Below are 19,520 nucleotides of genomic sequence, written 5' to 3'. Positions count from 1 at the left end.
TTCTCAATGTGACGTTAGGTGTGAATGAAATGGGGATTCTGGATTCTGGATCTGATGCTAGGTGTGAACGAAACCGGGATTCTGGATCTGACGTTAGGTGTGAATGAAACCGGGATTCTGGATTTGACGTTAGGTGTGAATGAAACCAGGATTCTGGATCTGACGCTAGGTGTGAATGAAACCAGGATTCTGGATCTGACGTCAGGTGTGAATGGAACCAGGATTCTTGATTTGACATTAGGTGTGAACGAAACCGGGATTCTGGATCTGACGTTAGGTGTGAATGAAACCAGATTCTAGATCTGACGTTTGGTGTGAATGAAATCAGGATTCTGGATCTGACGCTAGGTGTGAATGAAACTGGGATTCTGGATCTGACATTAGGTGTGAATGAAACCAGATTCTGGATCTGACGTTTGGTGTGAATGAAACCAGGATTCTGGATCGGACGTTAGGTGTGAATGAAACGGGGATTCTGGATTCTGGATCTGATGCTAGGTGTGAATCAAACCAGATTCTGGATCTTACGTTAGGTGATAATGAAACTGGGATTCTGGATCTGACGTTAGGTGATAATGAAACTGGGATTCTGGATCTGATATTAGGTGTGAATGAAACCAGGATTCTGGATCTGACGTTAAGTGTGAACGAAACCAGGATTCTGGATCTGACGTCAGGTGTGAACGAAACCAGGATTCTGGATCTGACATTACGCATGAATGAAACGAGATTCTGCATCTGATGTTAGGTGGGAATCAAACCAGGTTCTGGATCTGACGTTAGGTGTGAACGAAACCGGGATTCTGGATCTGACATTAGGCATGAATTAAACCATATTCTGGATCTGACATTAGGTGTGAATGAAACCAGGATTCTGAATCGGACGGAAGGTGTGAATGAAACCAGGATTCTGGATCTGACATTAGTTGTGAACAAAACCGTGATTCTGGATCTGACATTAGGCATGAATGAAACCAGATTCTGGATCTGACGTTAGGTGTGAATGAAACGGGGATTCTGGATCTGATATCAGGTGTGAATGAAACCAGGATTCTGGATCTGACATTAGTTGTGAACAAAACCGGGATTCTGGATCTGACATTAGGCATGAATGAAACGAGATTCTGGATCTGACAAAAGGTGTGAATGAAACCAGATTCTGGATCTGACGTTTGGTGTGATTGAAACGGGGAATCGCGATTCTGGATCTGATGCTAGGTGTGAACGAAACCGGGATTCTGGATCTGACATTAGGCATGAATCAAATCAGATTCTGGATCTGACGTTAGGTGTGAATCAAACGGGGATTCTGGATCTGATATGAGGTGTGAATGAAACCAGGATTCTGGATCTGACGTTAAGTGTGAACGAAACCGGGATTCTGGATCTGACGCTAGGTGTGAATGATACCAGGATTCTGGATCTGATGTTAGGTGGGAATGAAACTGGGATTCTGGATCTGACATAAGGTGTGAATGAAACCTGATTCTGGATCTGACGTTAGGTGTGAATGAAATGGGGATTCTGGATTCTGGATCTGATGCTAGGTGTAAACGAAACCGGGATTCTGGATCCGACATTAGGCATGAATGAAACCATATTCTGGATCTGACGTTAGGTGTGAATGAAACCGGGATTCTGGATCTGACGCTAGGTGTGAATGAAACCAGGATTCTGGATCTGACGTCAGGTGTGAATGAAACCAGGATTCTGGATCTGACGCTAGGTGTGAATGAAACCAGGATTCTGAATCTGACGTGAGGTGTGAATGAAACCAGGATTCTGGATCTGACGCTAAGTGTGAATGAAACCAGGATTCTGCATCTGACGTCAGGTGTGAATGAAACCAGGATTCTGGATTTGACATTAGGTGTGAATGAAACCAGATTCTGGATCTGACGTTTGGTGTGAATGAAACCAGGATTCTGGATCGGACGTTAGGTGTGAATGAAACGGGGATTCTGGATTCTGGATCTGATGCTAGGTGTGAACAAAACCGGGATTCTGGATCTGACATTAGGCATGAATCAAACCAGATTCTGGATCTGACGTTAAGTGATAATGAAACCAGGATTCTGAATCTGACGTAAGGTGATAATGAAACTGGGATTCTGGATCTGACGTTAGGTGATAATGAAACTGGGATTCTGGATCTGATATTAGGTGTGAATGAAACCAGGATTCTGGATCTGACGTTAAGTGTGAACGACACCAGGATTCTGGATCTGACGTCAGGTGTGAACGAAACCGGGATTCTGGATCTGACATTACGCATGAATGAAACGAGATTCTGCATCTGATGTTAGGTGGGAATCAAACCAGGTTCTGGATCTGACGTTAGGTGTGAACGAAACCGGGATTCTGGATCTGACATTAGGCATGAATGAAACCATATTCTGGATCTGACATTAGGTGTGAATGAAACCAGGATTCTGAATCTGACGTAAGGTGTGAATGAAACTGGGATTCTGGATCTGACGCTAGGTGTGAATGAAACCAGGATTCTGGATCTGACATTAGTTGTGAACAAAACCGGGATTCTGGATTTGACATTAGTCATGAATGAAACGAGATTCTGGATCTGACGTTAGGTGTGAATGAAACTGGGATTCTGGATCTGACGTTAGGTGTGAATGAAACGGGGATTCTGGATCTGATATCAGGTGTGAATGAAACCAGGATTCTGGATCTGACATTAGTTGTGAACAAAACCGGGATTCTGGATCTGACATTAGGCATGAATGAAACGAGATTCTGGATCTGACATAAGGTGTGAATGAAACCAGATTCTGGATCTGACGTTTGGTGTGAATGAAACGGGGATTCTGGATTCTGGATCTGATGCTAGGTGTGAACGAAACCGGGATTCTGGATCTGACATTAGGCATGAATCAAATCAGATTCTGGATCTGACGTTAGGTGTGAATCAAACGGGGATTCTGGATCTGATATGAGGTGTGAATGAAACCAGGATTCTGGATCTGACGTTAAGTGTGAACGAAACCGGGATTCTGGATCTGACGCTAGGTGTGAATGATACCAGGATTCTGGATCTGACATAAGGTGTGAATGAAACCTGATTCTGGATCTGACGTTTGGTGTGAATGAAACCAGAATGCTCAATGTGACGTTAGGTGTGAATGAAATGCGGATTCTGGATTCTGGATCTGATGCTAGGTGTGAACGAAAGCGGGATTCTGGATCCGACATTAGGCATGAATGAAACCATATTCTGGATCTGACGTTAGGTGTGAATGAAACCGGGATTCTGGATCTGACGCTAGGTGTGAATGAAACCAGGATTCTGGATCTGACGCTAGGTGTGAATGAAACCAGGATTCTGGATCTGACATCAGGTGTGAATGAAACCAGGATTCTGGATTTGACATTAGGTGTGAACGAAACCGGGATTCTGGATCTGACGTTAGGTGTGAATGAAGCCAGATTCTGGATCTGACGTTTGGTGTGAATTAAACCAGGATTCTGGATCGGACGTTAGGTGTGAATGAAACGGGGATTCTCGATTCTGGATCTGATGCTAGGTGTGAACAAAACCGGGATTCTGGATCTGACATTAGGCATGAATCAAACCAGATTCTGGATCTTACGTTAGGTGATAATGAAACTGGGATTCTGGATCTGACGTTAGGTGATAATGAAACTGGGATTCTGGATCTGATATTAGGTGTGAATGAAACCAGGATTCTGGATCTGACGTTAAGTGTGAACGAAACCCGGATTCTGGATCTGACGTCAGGTGTGAACGAAACCGGGATTCTGGATCTGACATTACGCATGAATGAAACGAGATTCTGCATCTGATGTTAGGTGGGAATGAAACTTGGATTCTGGATCTGACATTAGGTGTGAATGAAACCAGATTCTGGATCTGACGTTAAGTGTGAACGAAACCGGGATTCTGGATCTGACACTAGGTGTGAATGAAACCAGGATTCTGGATCCGACGACAGGTGTGAATGAAACCAGGATTCTGGATCTGACATTAGGTGTGACCGAAACCGGGATCCTGGATCTGACATTAGGTGTGGATGAAACTGGGATTCTGGATCTGACGTTAGGTGTGAATGAAACGGGGATTCTGGATCTTATATCAGGTGTGAATGAAACCAGGATTCTGGATCTGACGTTAGGTGTGAATGAAACTGGGATTCTGGATCTGATATCAGGTGTGAATGAAACCAGGATTCTGGATCTGACGTTTGGTGTGAATGAAACCAGAATTCTGGATCTGACGTTAGGTGTGAATGAAACGGGGATTCTGGATCTGACATTAGGCATGAATGAAACCATATTCTGGATCTGACGTTAGGTGTGAATGAAACCAGGATTCTGAATCTGACGTAAGGTGTGAATGAAACTGGGATTCTGGATCTGACATTAGGCATGAATCAAATCAGATTCTGGATCTGACGTTAGGTGTGAATCAAACGGGGATTCTGGATCTGATATGAGGTGTGAATGAAACCAGGATTCTGGATCTGACGTAAGGTGTGAATGAAACCGGGATTCTGGATCTGACACTAGGTGTGAATGAAACCAGGATTCTGGATCCGACGACAGGTGTGAATGAAACCAGGATTCTGGATCTGACATTAGGTGTGACCGAAACCGGGATCCTGGATCTGACATTAGGTGTGGATGAAACTGGGATTCTGGATCTGATATCAGGTGTGAATGAAACTGGGATTCTGGATCTGATATCAGGTGTGAATGAAACCAGGATTCTGGATCTGACGTTTGGTGTGAATGAAACCAGAATTCTGGATCTGACGTTAGGTGTGAATGAAACGGGGATTCTGGATCTGACATTAGGCATGAATGAAACCATATTCTGGATCTGACGTTAGGTGTGAATGAAACCAGGATTCTGAATCTGACGTAAGGTGTGAATGAAACTGGGATTCTGGATCTGACATTAGGCATGAATCAAATCAGATTCTGGATGTGACGTTAGGTGTGAATCAAACGGGGATTCTGGATCTGATATGAGGTGTGAATGAAACCAGGATTCTGGATCTGACGTAAGGTGTGAATGAAACTGGGATTCTGGATCTGACGCTAGGTGTGAATGAAACCAGGATTCTGGATCTGACATTAGTTGTGAACAAAACCGGGATTCTGGATCTGACATTAGGCATGAATGAAACCAGATTCTGGATCTGACATAAGGTGTGAATGAAACCAGATTCTGGATCTGACGTTTGGTGTGAATGAAAACAGGATTCTGGATCTGACGTTAGGTGTGAATGAAACGGGGATTCTGGATTCTGGATCTGATGCTAGGTGTGAACGAAACCGGGATTCTGGATCTGACATTAGGCATGAATCAAATCAGATTCTGGATCTGACGTTAGGTGTGAATCAAACGGGGATTCTGGATCTGATATGAGGTGTGAATGATACCAGGATTCTGGATCTGACGTTAGGTGGGAATGAAACTGGGATTCTGGATCTGACATAAGGTGTGAATGAAACATGATTCTGGATCTGACGTTTGGTGTGAATGAAACCAGAATTCTCAATGTGACATTAGGTGTGAATGAAATGGGGATTCTGGATTCTGGATCTGATGCTAGGTGTGAACGAAACCGTGATTCTGGATCCGACATTAGGCATGAATGAAACCATATTCTGGATCTGACGTTAGGTGTGAATGAAACCGGGATTCTGGATCTGACGCTAGGTGTGAATGAAACCAGGATTCTGGATCTGACGCTAGGTGTGAATGAAACCAGGATTCTGGATCTGACGTCAGGTGTGAATGAAACCAGGATTCTGGATTTGACATTAGGTGTGAACGAATCCGGGATTCTGGATCTGACGTTAGGTGTGAATGAAACCAGATTCTGGATCTGACGTTTGGTGTGAATGAAACCAGGATTCTGGATCTGACGCTAGGTGGGAATGAAACTGGGATTCTGGATCTGACATTAGGTGTGAATGAAACCAGATTCTGGATCTGACGTTTGGTGTGAATGAAACCAGGATTCTGGATCGGACGTTAGGTGTGAATGAAACGGGGATTCTGGATTCTGGATCTGATGCTAGGTGTGTACAAAACCGGGATTCTGGATCTGACATTAGGCATGAATCAAACCAGATTCTGGATCTTACGTTAGGTGATAATGAAACTGGGATTCTGGATCTGACGTTAGGTGATAATGAAACTGGGATTCTGGATCTGATATTAGGTGTGAATGAAACCAGGATTCTGGATCTGACGTTAAGTGTGAACGAAACCAGGATTCTGGATCTGACGTCAGGTGTGAACGAAACCGGGATTCTGGATCTGACACTAGGTGTGAATGAAACCAGGATTCTGGATCCGACGACAGGTGTGAATAAAACCAGGATTCTGGATCTGACATTAGGTGTGACCGAAACCGGGATCCTGGATCTGACATTAGGAGTGAATGAAACTGGGATTCTGGATCTGACGTTAGGTGTGAATGAAACGGGGATTCTGGATCTGATATCAGGTGTGAATGAAACCAGGATTCTGGATCTGACGTTAGGTGTGAATGAAACTGGGATTCTGGATCTGACGTTAGGTGTGAATGAAACGGGGATTGTGGATCTGATATCAGGTGTGAATGAAACCAGGATTCTGGATCTGACGTTTGGTGTGAATGAAACCAGAATTCTGGATCTGACGTTAGGTGTGAATGAAACGGGGATTCTGGATCTGACATTAGGCATGAATGAAACCATATTCTGGATCTGACGTTAGGTGTGAATGAAACCAGGATTCTGAATCTGACGTAAGGTGTGAATTAAACTGGGATTCTGGATCTGACATTAGGCATGAATCAAATCAGATTCTGGATCTGACGTTAGGTGTGAATGAAACCAGGATTCTGGATCTGACGTAAGGTGTGAATGAAACTGGGATTCTGGATCTGACATTAGTTGTGAACAAAACCGGGATTCTGGATCTGACATTAGGCATGAATGAAACGAGATTCTGGATCTGACATAAGGTGTGAATGAAACCAGATTCTGGATCTGATGTTTGGTGTGAATGAAAACAGGATTCTGGATCTGACGTTTGGTGTGAATGAAACGGGGATTCTGGATTCTGGATCTGATGCTAGGTGTGAACGAAACCGGGATTCTGGATCTGACATTAGGCATGAATCAAATCAGATTCTGGATCTGACGTTAGGTGTGAATCAAACGGGGATTCTGGATCTGATATGAGGTGTGAATGAAACCAGGATTCTGGATCTGACGTTAAGTGTGAACGAAACCGGGATTCTGGATCTGACGCTAGGTGTGAATGATACCAGGATTCTGGATCTGACGTTAGGTGGGAATGAAACTGGGATTCTGGATCTGACATAAGGTGTGAATGAAACCTGATTCTGGATCTGACGTTTGGTGTGAATGAAACCAGAATTCTCAATGTGACGTTAGGTGTGAATGAAATGGGGATTCTGGATTCTGGATCTGATGCTAGGTGTGAACGAAACCGGGATTCTGGATCTGACGTTAGGTGTGAATGAAACCGGGATTCTGGATTTGACGTTAGGTGTGAATGAAACCAGGATTCTGGATCTGACGCTAGGTGTGAATGAAACCAGGATTCTGGATCTGACGTCAGGTGTGAATGGAACCAGGATTCTTGATTTGACATTAGGTGTGAACGAAACCGGGATTCTGGATCTGACGTTAGGTGTGAATGAAACCAGATTCTAGATCTGACGTTTGGTGTGAATGAAATCAGGATTCTGGATCTGACGCTAGGTGTGAATGAAACTGGGATTCTGGATCTGACATTAGGTGTGAATGAAACCAGATTCTGGATCTGACGTTTGGTGTGAATGAAACCAGGATTCTGGATCGGACGTTAGGTGTGAATGAAACGGGGATTCTGGATTCTGGATCTGATGCTAGGTGTGAATCAAACCAGATTCTGGATCTTACGTTAGGTGATAATGAAACTGGGATTCTGGATCTGACGTTAGGTGATAATGAAACTGGGATTCTGGATCTGATATTAGGTGTGAATGAAACCAGGATTCTGGATCTGACGTTAAGTGTGAACGAAACCAGGATTCTGGATCTGACGTCAGGTGTGAACGAAACCGGGATTCTGGATCTGACATTACGCATGAATGAAACGAGATTCTGCATCTGATGTTAGGTGGGAATCAAACCAGGTTCTGGATCTGACGTTAGGTGTGAACGAAACCGGGATTCTGGATCTGACATTAGGCATGAATTAAACCATATTCTGGATCTGACATTAGGTGTGAATGAAACCAGGATTCTGAATCGGACGGAAGGTGTGAATGAAACCAGGATTCTGGATCTGACATTAGTTGTGAACAAAACCGTGATTCTGGATCTGACATTAGGCATGAATGAAACCAGATTCTGGATCTGACGTTAGGTGTGAATGAAACGGGGATTCTGGATCTGATATCAGGTGTGAATGAAACCAGGATTCTGGATCTGACATTAGTTGTGAACAAAACCGGGATTCTGGATCTGACATTAGGCATGAATGAAACGAGATTCTGGATCTGACAAAAGGTGTGAATGAAACCAGATTCTGGATCTGACGTTTGGTGTGATTGAAACGGGGAATCGCGATTCTGGATCTGATGCTAGGTGTGAACGAAACCGGGATTCTGGATCTGACATTAGGCATGAATCAAATCAGATTCTGGATCTGACGTTAGGTGTGAATCAAACGGGGATTCTGGATCTGATATGAGGTGTGAATGAAACCAGGATTCTGGATCTGACGTTAAGTGTGAACGAAACCGGGATTCTGGATCTGACGCTAGGTGTGAATGATACCAGGATTCTGGATCTGATGTTAGGTGGGAATGAAACTGGGATTCTGGATCTGACATAAGGTGTGAATGAAACCTGATTCTGGATCTGACGTTAGGTGTGAATGAAATGGGGATTCTGGATTCTGGATCTGATGCTAGGTGTAAACGAAACCGGGATTCTGGATCCGACATTAGGCATGAATGAAACCATATTCTGGATCTGACGTTAGGTGTGAATGAAACCGGGATTCTGGATCTGACGCTAGGTGTGAATGAAACCAGGATTCTGGATCTGACGTCAGGTGTGAATGAAACCAGGATTCTGGATCTGACGCTAGGTGTGAATGAAACCAGGATTCTGAATCTGACGTGAGGTGTGAATGAAACCAGGATTCTGGATCTGACGCTAAGTGTGAATGAAACCAGGATTCTGCATCTGACGTCAGGTGTGAATGAAACCAGGATTCTGGATTTGACATTAGGTGTGAATGAAACCAGATTCTGGATCTGACGTTTGGTGTGAATGAAACCAGGATTCTGGATCGGACGTTAGGTGTGAATGAAACGGGGATTCTGGATTCTGGATCTGATGCTAGGTGTGAACAAAACCGGGATTCTGGATCTGACATTAGGCATGAATCAAACCAGATTCTGGATCTGACGTTAAGTGATAATGAAACCAGGATTCTGAATCTGACGTAAGGTGATAATGAAACTGGGATTCTGGATCTGACGTTAGGTGATAATGAAACTGGGATTCTGGATCTGATATTAGGTGTGAATGAAACCAGGATTCTGGATCTGACGTTAAGTGTGAACGACACCAGGATTCTGGATCTGACGTCAGGTGTGAACGAAACCGGGATTCTGGATCTGACATTACGCATGAATGAAACGAGATTCTGCATCTGATGTTAGGTGGGAATCAAACCAGGTTCTGGATCTGACGTTAGGTGTGAACGAAACCGGGATTCTGGATCTGACATTAGGCATGAATGAAACCATATTCTGGATCTGACATTAGGTGTGAATGAAACCAGGATTCTGAATCTGACGTAAGGTGTGAATGAAACTGGGATTCTGGATCTGACGCTAGGTGTGAATGAAACCAGGATTCTGGATCTGACATTAGTTGTGAACAAAACCGGGATTCTGGATTTGACATTAGTCATGAATGAAACGAGATTCTGGATCTGACGTTAGGTGTGAATGAAACTGGGATTCTGGATCTGACGTTAGGTGTGAATGAAACGGGGATTCTGGATCTGATATCAGGTGTGAATGAAACCAGGATTCTGGATCTGACATTAGTTGTGAACAAAACCGGGATTCTGGATCTGACATTAGGCATGAATGAAACGAGATTCTGGATCTGACATAAGGTGTGAATGAAACCAGATTCTGGATCTGACGTTTGGTGTGAATGAAACGGGGATTCTGGATTCTGGATCTGATGCTAGGTGTGAACGAAACCGGGATTCTGGATCTGACATTAGGCATGAATCAAATCAGATTCTGGATCTGACGTTAGGTGTGAATCAAACGGGGATTCTGGATCTGATATGAGGTGTGAATGAAACCAGGATTCTGGATCTGACGTTAAGTGTGAACGAAACCGGGATTCTGGATCTGACGCTAGGTGTGAATGATACCAGGATTCTGGATCTGACATAAGGTGTGAATGAAACCTGATTCTGGATCTGACGTTTGGTGTGAATGAAACCAGAATGCTCAATGTGACGTTAGGTGTGAATGAAATGCGGATTCTGGATTCTGGATCTGATGCTAGGTGTGAACGAAAGCGGGATTCTGGATCCGACATTAGGCATGAATGAAACCATATTCTGGATCTGACGTTAGGTGTGAATGAAACCGGGATTCTGGATCTGACGCTAGGTGTGAATGAAACCAGGATTCTGGATCTGACGCTAGGTGTGAATGAAACCAGGATTCTGGATCTGACATCAGGTGTGAATGAAACCAGGATTCTGGATTTGACATTAGGTGTGAACGAAACCGGGATTCTGGATCTGACGTTAGGTGTGAATGAAGCCAGATTCTGGATCTGACGTTTGGTGTGAATTAAACCAGGATTCTGGATCGGACGTTAGGTGTGAATGAAACGGGGATTCTCGATTCTGGATCTGATGCTAGGTGTGAACAAAACCGGGATTCTGGATCTGACATTAGGCATGAATCAAACCAGATTCTGGATCTTACGTTAGGTGATAATGAAACTGGGATTCTGGATCTGACGTTAGGTGATAATGAAACTGGGATTCTGGATCTGATATTAGGTGTGAATGAAACCAGGATTCTGGATCTGACGTTAAGTGTGAACGAAACCCGGATTCTGGATCTGACGTCAGGTGTGAACGAAACCGGGATTCTGGATCTGACATTACGCATGAATGAAACGAGATTCTGCATCTGATGTTAGGTGGGAATGAAACTTGGATTCTGGATCTGACATTAGGTGTGAATGAAACCAGATTCTGGATCTGACGTTAAGTGTGAACGAAACCGGGATTCTGGATCTGACACTAGGTGTGAATGAAACCAGGATTCTGGATCCGACGACAGGTGTGAATGAAACCAGGATTCTGGATCTGACATTAGGTGTGACCGAAACCGGGATCCTGGATCTGACATTAGGTGTGGATGAAACTGGGATTCTGGATCTGACGTTAGGTGTGAATGAAACGGGGATTCTGGATCTGATATCAGGTGTGAATGAAACCAGGATTCTGGATCTGACGTTAGGTGTGAATGAAACTGGGATTCTGGATCTGATATCAGGTGTGAATGAAACCAGGATTCTGGATCTGACGTTTGGTGTGAATGAAACCAGAATTCTGGATCTGACGTTAGGTGTGAATGAAACGGGGATTCTGGATCTGACATTAGGCATGAATGAAACCATATTCTGGATCTGACGTTAGGTGTGAATGAAACCAGGATTCTGAATCTGACGTAAGGTGTGAATGAAACTGGGATTCTGGATCTGACATTAGGCATGAATCAAATCAGATTCTGGATCTGACGTTAGGTGTGAATCAAACGGGGATTCTGGATCTGATATCAGGTGTGAATGAAACCAGGATTCTGGATCTGACGTTAGGTGTGAATGAAACTGGGATTCTGGATCTGATATCAGGTGTGAATGAAACCAGGATTCTGGATCTGACGTTTGGTGTGAATGAAACCAGAATTCTGGATCTGACGTTAGGTGTGAATGAAACGGGGATTCTGGATCTGACATTAGGCATGAATGAAACCATATTCTGGATCTGACGTTAGGTGTGAATGAAACCAGGATTCTGAATCTGACGTAAGGTGTGAATGAAACTGGGATTCTGGATCTGACATTAGGCATGAATCAAATCAGATTCTGGATCTGACGTTAGGTGTGAATCAAACGGGGATTCTGGATCTGATATGAGGTGTGAATGAAACCAGGATTCTGGATCTGACGTAAGGTGTGAATGAAACCGGGATTCTGGATCTGACACTAGGTGTGAATGAAACCAGGATTCTGGATCCGACGACAGGTGTGAATGAAACCAGGATTCTGGATCTGACATTAGGTGTGACCGAAACCGGGATCCTGGATCTGACATTAGGTGTGGATGAAACTGGGATTCTGGATCTGATATCAGGTGTGAATGAAACTGGGATTCTGGATCTGATATCAGGTGTGAATGAAACCAGGATTCTGGATCTGACGTTTGGTGTGAATGAAACCAGAATTCTGGATCTGACGTTAGGTGTGAATGAAACGGGGATTCTGGATCTGACATTAGGCATGAATGAAACCATATTCTGGATCTGACGTTAGGTGTGAATGAAACCAGGATTCTGAATCTGACGTAAGGTGTGAATGAAACTGGGATTCTGGATCTGACATTAGGCATGAATCAAATCAGATTCTGGATGTGACGTTAGGTGTGAATCAAACGGGGATTCTGGATCTGATATGAGGTGTGAATGAAACCAGGATTCTGGATCTGACGTAAGGTGTGAATGAAACTGGGATTCTGGATCTGACGCTAGGTGTGAATGAAACCAGGATTCTGGATCTGACATTAGTTGTGAACAAAACCGGGATTCTGGATCTGACATTAGGCATGAATGAAACCAGATTCTGGATCTGACATAAGGTGTGAATGAAACCAGATTCTGGATCTGACGTTTGGTGTGAATGAAAACAGGATTCTGGATCTGACGTTAGGTGTGAATGAAACGGGGATTCTGGATTCTGGATCTGATGCTAGGTGTGAACGAAACCGGGATTCTGGATCTGACATTAGGCATGAATCAAATCAGATTCTGGATCTGACGTTAGGTGTGAATCAAACGGGGATTCTGGATCTGATATGAGGTGTGAATGATACCAGGATTCTGGATCTGACGTTAGGTGGGAATGAAACTGGGATTCTGGATCTGACATAAGGTGTGAATGAAACATGATTCTGGATCTGACGTTTGGTGTGAATGAAACCAGAATTCTCAATGTGACATTAGGTGTGAATGAAATGGGGATTCTGGATTCTGGATCTGATGCTAGGTGTGAACGAAACCGTGATTCTGGATCCGACATTAGGCATGAATGAAACCATATTCTGGATCTGACGTTAGGTGTGAATGAAACCGGGATTCTGGATCTGACGCTAGGTGTGAATGAAACCAGGATTCTGGATCTGACGCTAGGTGTGAATGAAACCAGGATTCTGGATCTGACGTCAGGTGTGAATGAAACCAGGATTCTGGATTTGACATTAGGTGTGAACGAATCCGGGATTCTGGATCTGACGTTAGGTGTGAATGAAACCAGATTCTGGATCTGACGTTTGGTGTGAATGAAACCAGGATTCTGGATCTGACGCTAGGTGGGAATGAAACTGGGATTCTGGATCTGACATTAGGTGTGAATGAAACCAGATTCTGGATCTGACGTTTGGTGTGAATGAAACCAGGATTCTGGATCGGACGTTAGGTGTGAATGAAACGGGGATTCTGGATTCTGGATCTGATGCTAGGTGTGTACAAAACCGGGATTCTGGATCTGACATTAGGCATGAATCAAACCAGATTCTGGATCTTACGTTAGGTGATAATGAAACTGGGATTCTGGATCTGACGTTAGGTGATAATGAAACTGGGATTCTGGATCTGATATTAGGTGTGAATGAAACCAGGATTCTGGATCTGACGTTAAGTGTGAACGAAACCAGGATTCTGGATCTGACGTCAGGTGTGAACGAAACCGGGATTCTGGATCTGACACTAGGTGTGAATGAAACCAGGATTCTGGATCCGACGACAGGTGTGAATAAAACCAGGATTCTGGATCTGACATTAGGTGTGACCGAAACCGGGATCCTGGATCTGACATTAGGAGTGAATGAAACTGGGATTCTGGATCTGACGTTAGGTGTGAATGAAACGGGGATTCTGGATCTGATATCAGGTGTGAATGAAACCAGGATTCTGGATCTGACGTTAGGTGTGAATGAAACTGGGATTCTGGATCTGACGTTAGGTGTGAATGAAACGGGGATTGTGGATCTGATATCAGGTGTGAATGAAACCAGGATTCTGGATCTGACGTTTGGTGTGAATGAAACCAGAATTCTGGATCTGACGTTAGGTGTGAATGAAACGGGGATTCTGGATCTGACATTAGGCATGAATGAAACCATATTCTGGATCTGACGTTAGGTGTGAATGAAACCAGGATTCTGAATCTGACGTAAGGTGTGAATTAAACTGGGATTCTGGATCTGACATTAGGCATGAATCAAATCAGATTCTGGATCTGACGTTAGGTGTGAATGAAACCAGGATTCTGGATCTGACGTAAGGTGTGAATGAAACTGGGATTCTGGATCTGACATTAGTTGTGAACAAAACCGGGATTCTGGATCTGACATTAGGCATGAATGAAACGAGATTCTGGATCTGACATAAGGTGTGAATGAAACCAGATTCTGGATCTGATGTTTGGTGTGAATGAAAACAGGATTCTGGATCTGACGTTTGGTGTGAATGAAACGGGGATTCTGGATTCTGGATCTGATGCTAGGTGTGAACGAAACCGGGATTCTGGATCTGACATTAGGCATGAATCAAATCAGATTCTGGATCTGACGTTAGGTGTGAATCAAACGGGGATTCTGGATCTGATATGAGGTGTGAATGAAACCAGGATTCTGGATCTGACGTTAAGTGTGAACGAAACCGGGATTCTGGATCTGACGCTAGGTGTGAATGATACCAGGATTCTGGATCTGACGTTAGGTGGGAATGAAAGTGGGATTCAGGATCTGACATAAGGTGTGAATGAAACCTGATTCTGGATCTGACGTTTGGTGTGAATGAAACCGGGATTCTGGATCTGACGATAGGTGTGAATGAAACCAGGATTCTGGATCTGACGCTAGGTGTGAATGAAACCAGGATTCTGGATCTGACATTAGGCATGAATGAAACGAGATTCTGGATCTGACATAAGGTGTAAATGAAACCAGATTCTGGATCTGATGTTTGGTGTGAATGAAAACAGGATTCTGGATCTGACGTTAGGTGTGAATGAAACGGGGATTCTGAATTCTGGATCTGAAGCTAGGTGTGAACGAAACCGGGATTCTGGATCTGACATTAGGCATGAATCAAATCAGATTCTGGATCTGACGTTAGGTGTGAATCAAACGGGGATTCTGGATCTGATATGAGGTGTGAATGAAACCAGGATTCTGGATCTGACGTTAAGTGTGAACGAAACCGGGATTCTGGATCTGACGCTAGGTGTGAATGATACCAGGATTCTGGATCTGACGTTAGGTGGGAATGAAACTGGGATTCTGGATCTGACATAAGTTGTGAATGAAACCTGATTCTGGATCTGACGTTTGGTGTGAATGAAACCGGGATTCTGGATCTGACGCTAGGTGTGAATGAAACCAGGATTCTGGATCTGACGCTAGGTGTGAATGAACACAGGATTCTGGATCTGACGTCAGGTGTGAATGAAACCAGGATTCTGGATTTGACATTAGGTGTGATCGAAACCGGGATTCTGGATCTGACATTAGGCATGAATCAAATCAGATTCTGGATCTGACGTTAGGTGTGAATGAAACCAGGATTCTGGATCTGACGCTAGGTGGGAATGAAACTGGGATTCTGGATCTGACATTAGGTGTGAATGAAACCAGATTATGGATCTGACGTTTGGTGTGAATGAAACCAGAATTCTGGATCTGACGTTAGGTGTGAACGCAACCGGGATTCTGGATCTGACATTAGGCATGAATCAAACCAGGTTCTGGATCTGACATTAGGTGTGAACAGAACCGGGATTCTGGATCCTGGATCTGATGCTAGGTGTGAACGCAACCGGGATTCTGGATCTGACATTAGGCATGAATCAAACCAGGTTCTGGATCTGACGTTAGGTGTGAACGAAACCGGGATTCTGGATCTGACATTAGGCATGAATGAAACCATATTCTGGATCTGACAGTAGGTGTGAATGAAGCCAGGATTCTGAATCTGACGTAAGGTGTGAATGAAACTGGGATTCTGGATCTGACGCTAGGTGTGAATGAAACCAGGATTCTGGATCTGACATTAGTTGTGAACAAAACCGGGATTCTGGATCTGACATTAGGCATGAATGATACCATATTCTGGATCTGACGTTAAGTGTGAACGAAACCGGGATTCTGGATCTGACGCTAGGTGTGAATGATACCAGGATTCTGGATCTGACGTTAGGTGGGAATGAAACTGGGATTCTGGATCTGACATAAGTTGTGAATGAAACCTGATTCTGGATCTGACGTTTGGTGTGAATGAAACCGGGATTATGGATCTGACGCTAGGTGTGAATGAAACCAGGATTCTGGATCTGACGCTAGGTGTGAATGAAACCAGGATTCTGGATCTGACGTCAGGTGTGAATGAAACCAGGATTCTGGATTTGACATTAGGTGTGATCGAAACCGGGATTCTGGATCTGACGTTAGGTGTGAATGAAACCAGGATTCTGGATCTGACGCTAGGTGGGAATGAAACTGGGATTCTGGATCTGACATTAGGTGTGAATGAAACCAGATTCTGGATCTGACGTTAGGTGTGAATGAAACCAGGATTCTGGATCTGACGCTAGGTGGGAATGAAACTGGGATTCTGGATCTGACATTAGGTGTGAATGAAACCAGATTCTGGATCTGACGTTTGGTGTGAATGAAACCAGGATTCTGGATCTGACGTTAGATGTGAATGAAACGGGGATTCTGGATTCTGGATCTGATGCTAGGTGTGAACGCAACCGGGATTCTGGATCTGACATTAGGCATGAATCAAACCAGGTTCTGGATCTGACATTAGGTGTGAACAGAACCGGGATTCTGGATCCTGGATCTGATGCTAGGTGTGAACGCAACCGGGATTCTGGATCTGACATTAGGCATGAATCAAACCAGGTTCTGGATCTGACGTTAGGTGTGAATGAAGCCAGGATTCTGAATCTGACGTAAGGTGTGAATGAAACTGGGATTCTGGATCTGACGCTAGGTGTGAATGAAACCAGGATTCTGGATCTGACATTAGTTGTGAACAAAACCGGGATTCTGGATCTGACATTAGGCATGAATGAAACGAGATTCTGGATCTGACGTTAGGTGTGAATGAAACTGAAATTCTGGATCTGACGTTAGGTGTGAAATAAACCGGGATTCTGGATCTGACATTAGGTGTGAATGAAACCAGGATTCTGGATCTGACGTAAGGTGTGAATGAAACTGGGATTCTGGATCTGACGCTAGGTGTGAATGAAACCAGGATTCTGGATCTGACATTAGTTGTGAACAAAACCGGGATTCTGGATCTGACATTAGGCATGAATGAAACGAGATTCTGGATCTGACATAAGGTGTGAATGAAACCAGATTCTGGATCTGACGTTTGGTGTGAATGAAAACAGGATTCTGGATCTGACGTTACGTGTGAATGAAACGGGGATTCTGGATTCTGGATCTGATGCTAGGTGTGAACGAAACCGGGATTCTGGATTTGACATTAGGCATGAATCAAATCAGATTCTGGATCTGACGTTAGGTGTGAATCAAACGGGGATTCTGGATCTGATATGAGGTGTGAATGAAACCAGGATTCTGGATCTGACGCTAGGTGTGAATGAAACCAGGATTCTGGATCTGACGTCAGGTGTGAATGAAACCAGGATTCTGGATTTGACATTAGGTGTGAACGAAACCGGGATTCTGGATCTGACGTTAGGTGTGAATGAAACCAGATTCTGGATCTGACATTAGGTGTGAATGAAACCAGATTCTGGATCTGACGTTTGGTGTGAATGAAACCAGGATTCTGGATCGGACGTTAGGTGTGAATGAAACGGGGATTCTGGATTCTGGATCTGATGCTAGGTGTGAACAAAACCGGGATTCTGGATCTGACATTAGGCTTGAATCAAACCAGATTCTGGATCTTACGTTAGGTGATAATGAAACTGGGATTCTGGGTCTGACGTTAGGTGATAATGAAACTGGGATTCTGGATCTGATATTAGGTGTGAATGAAACCAGGATTCTGGATCTGACGTTAAGTGTGAACGAAACCAGGATTCTGGATCTGACGTCAGGTGTGAACGAAACCGGAATTCTGGATCTGACATTACGCATGAATGAAACGAGATTCTGCATCTGATGTTAGGTGGGAATGAAACTTGGATTCTTGATCTGACATTAGGTGTGAATGAAACCAGATTCTGGATCTGACGCTAGGTGTGAATGAAACGGGGATTCTGGATCTGACGTTAAGTGTGAACGAAACCGGGATTCTGGATCTGACACTAGGTGTGAATGAAACCAGGATTCTGGATCCGACGACAGGTGTGAATGAAACCAGGATTCTGGATCTGACATTAGGTGTGACCGAAACCGGGATTCTGGATCTGACATTAGGCATGAATGAAACGAGATCCTGGATCTGACGTTAGGTGTGAATGAAACTTGGATTCTGGATCTGACGTTAGGTGTGAATGAAACGGGGATTCTGGATCTGATATTAGGTGTGAATGAAACCAGGATTCTGGATCTGACGTTAAGTGTGAACAAAACCGGGATTCTGGATCTGACGCTAGGTGTGAATGAAACCAGATTCTGGATCTGACGTTTGGTGTGAATGAAACCAGAATTCTGGATCTGACGTTAGGTGTGAATGAAACGGGGATTCTGGATTCTGGATCTGATGCTAGGTGTGAACGCAACCGGGATTCTGGATCTGACGCTAGGTGTGAATGAAACCAGGATTCTGGATCTGACATTAGTTGTGAACAAAACCGGGATTCTGGATCTGACATTAGGCATGAATGATACCATATTCTGGATCTGACGTTAAGTGTGAACGAAACCGGGATTCTGGATCTGACGCTAGGTGTGAATGATACCAGGATTCTGGATCTGACGTTAGGTGGGAATGAAACTGGGATTCTGGATCTGACATAAGTTGTGAATGAAACCTGATTCTGGATCTGACGTTTGGTGTGAATGAAACCGGGATTATGGATCTGACGCTAGGTGTGAATGAAACCAGGATTCTGGATCTGACGCTAGGTGTGAATGAAACCAGGATTCTGGATCTGACGTCAGGTGTGAATGAAACCAGGATTCTGGATTTGACATTAGG

This window comes from Telmatherina bonti, assembly GCF_933228915.1.
Source record: "Telmatherina bonti genome assembly, chromosome: 12".
In the NCBI taxonomy this organism is placed as follows: domain Eukaryota; kingdom Metazoa; phylum Chordata; class Actinopteri; order Atheriniformes; family Telmatherinidae; genus Telmatherina; species Telmatherina bonti.
Note: the sequence above shows the minus strand (reverse complement) of the source record.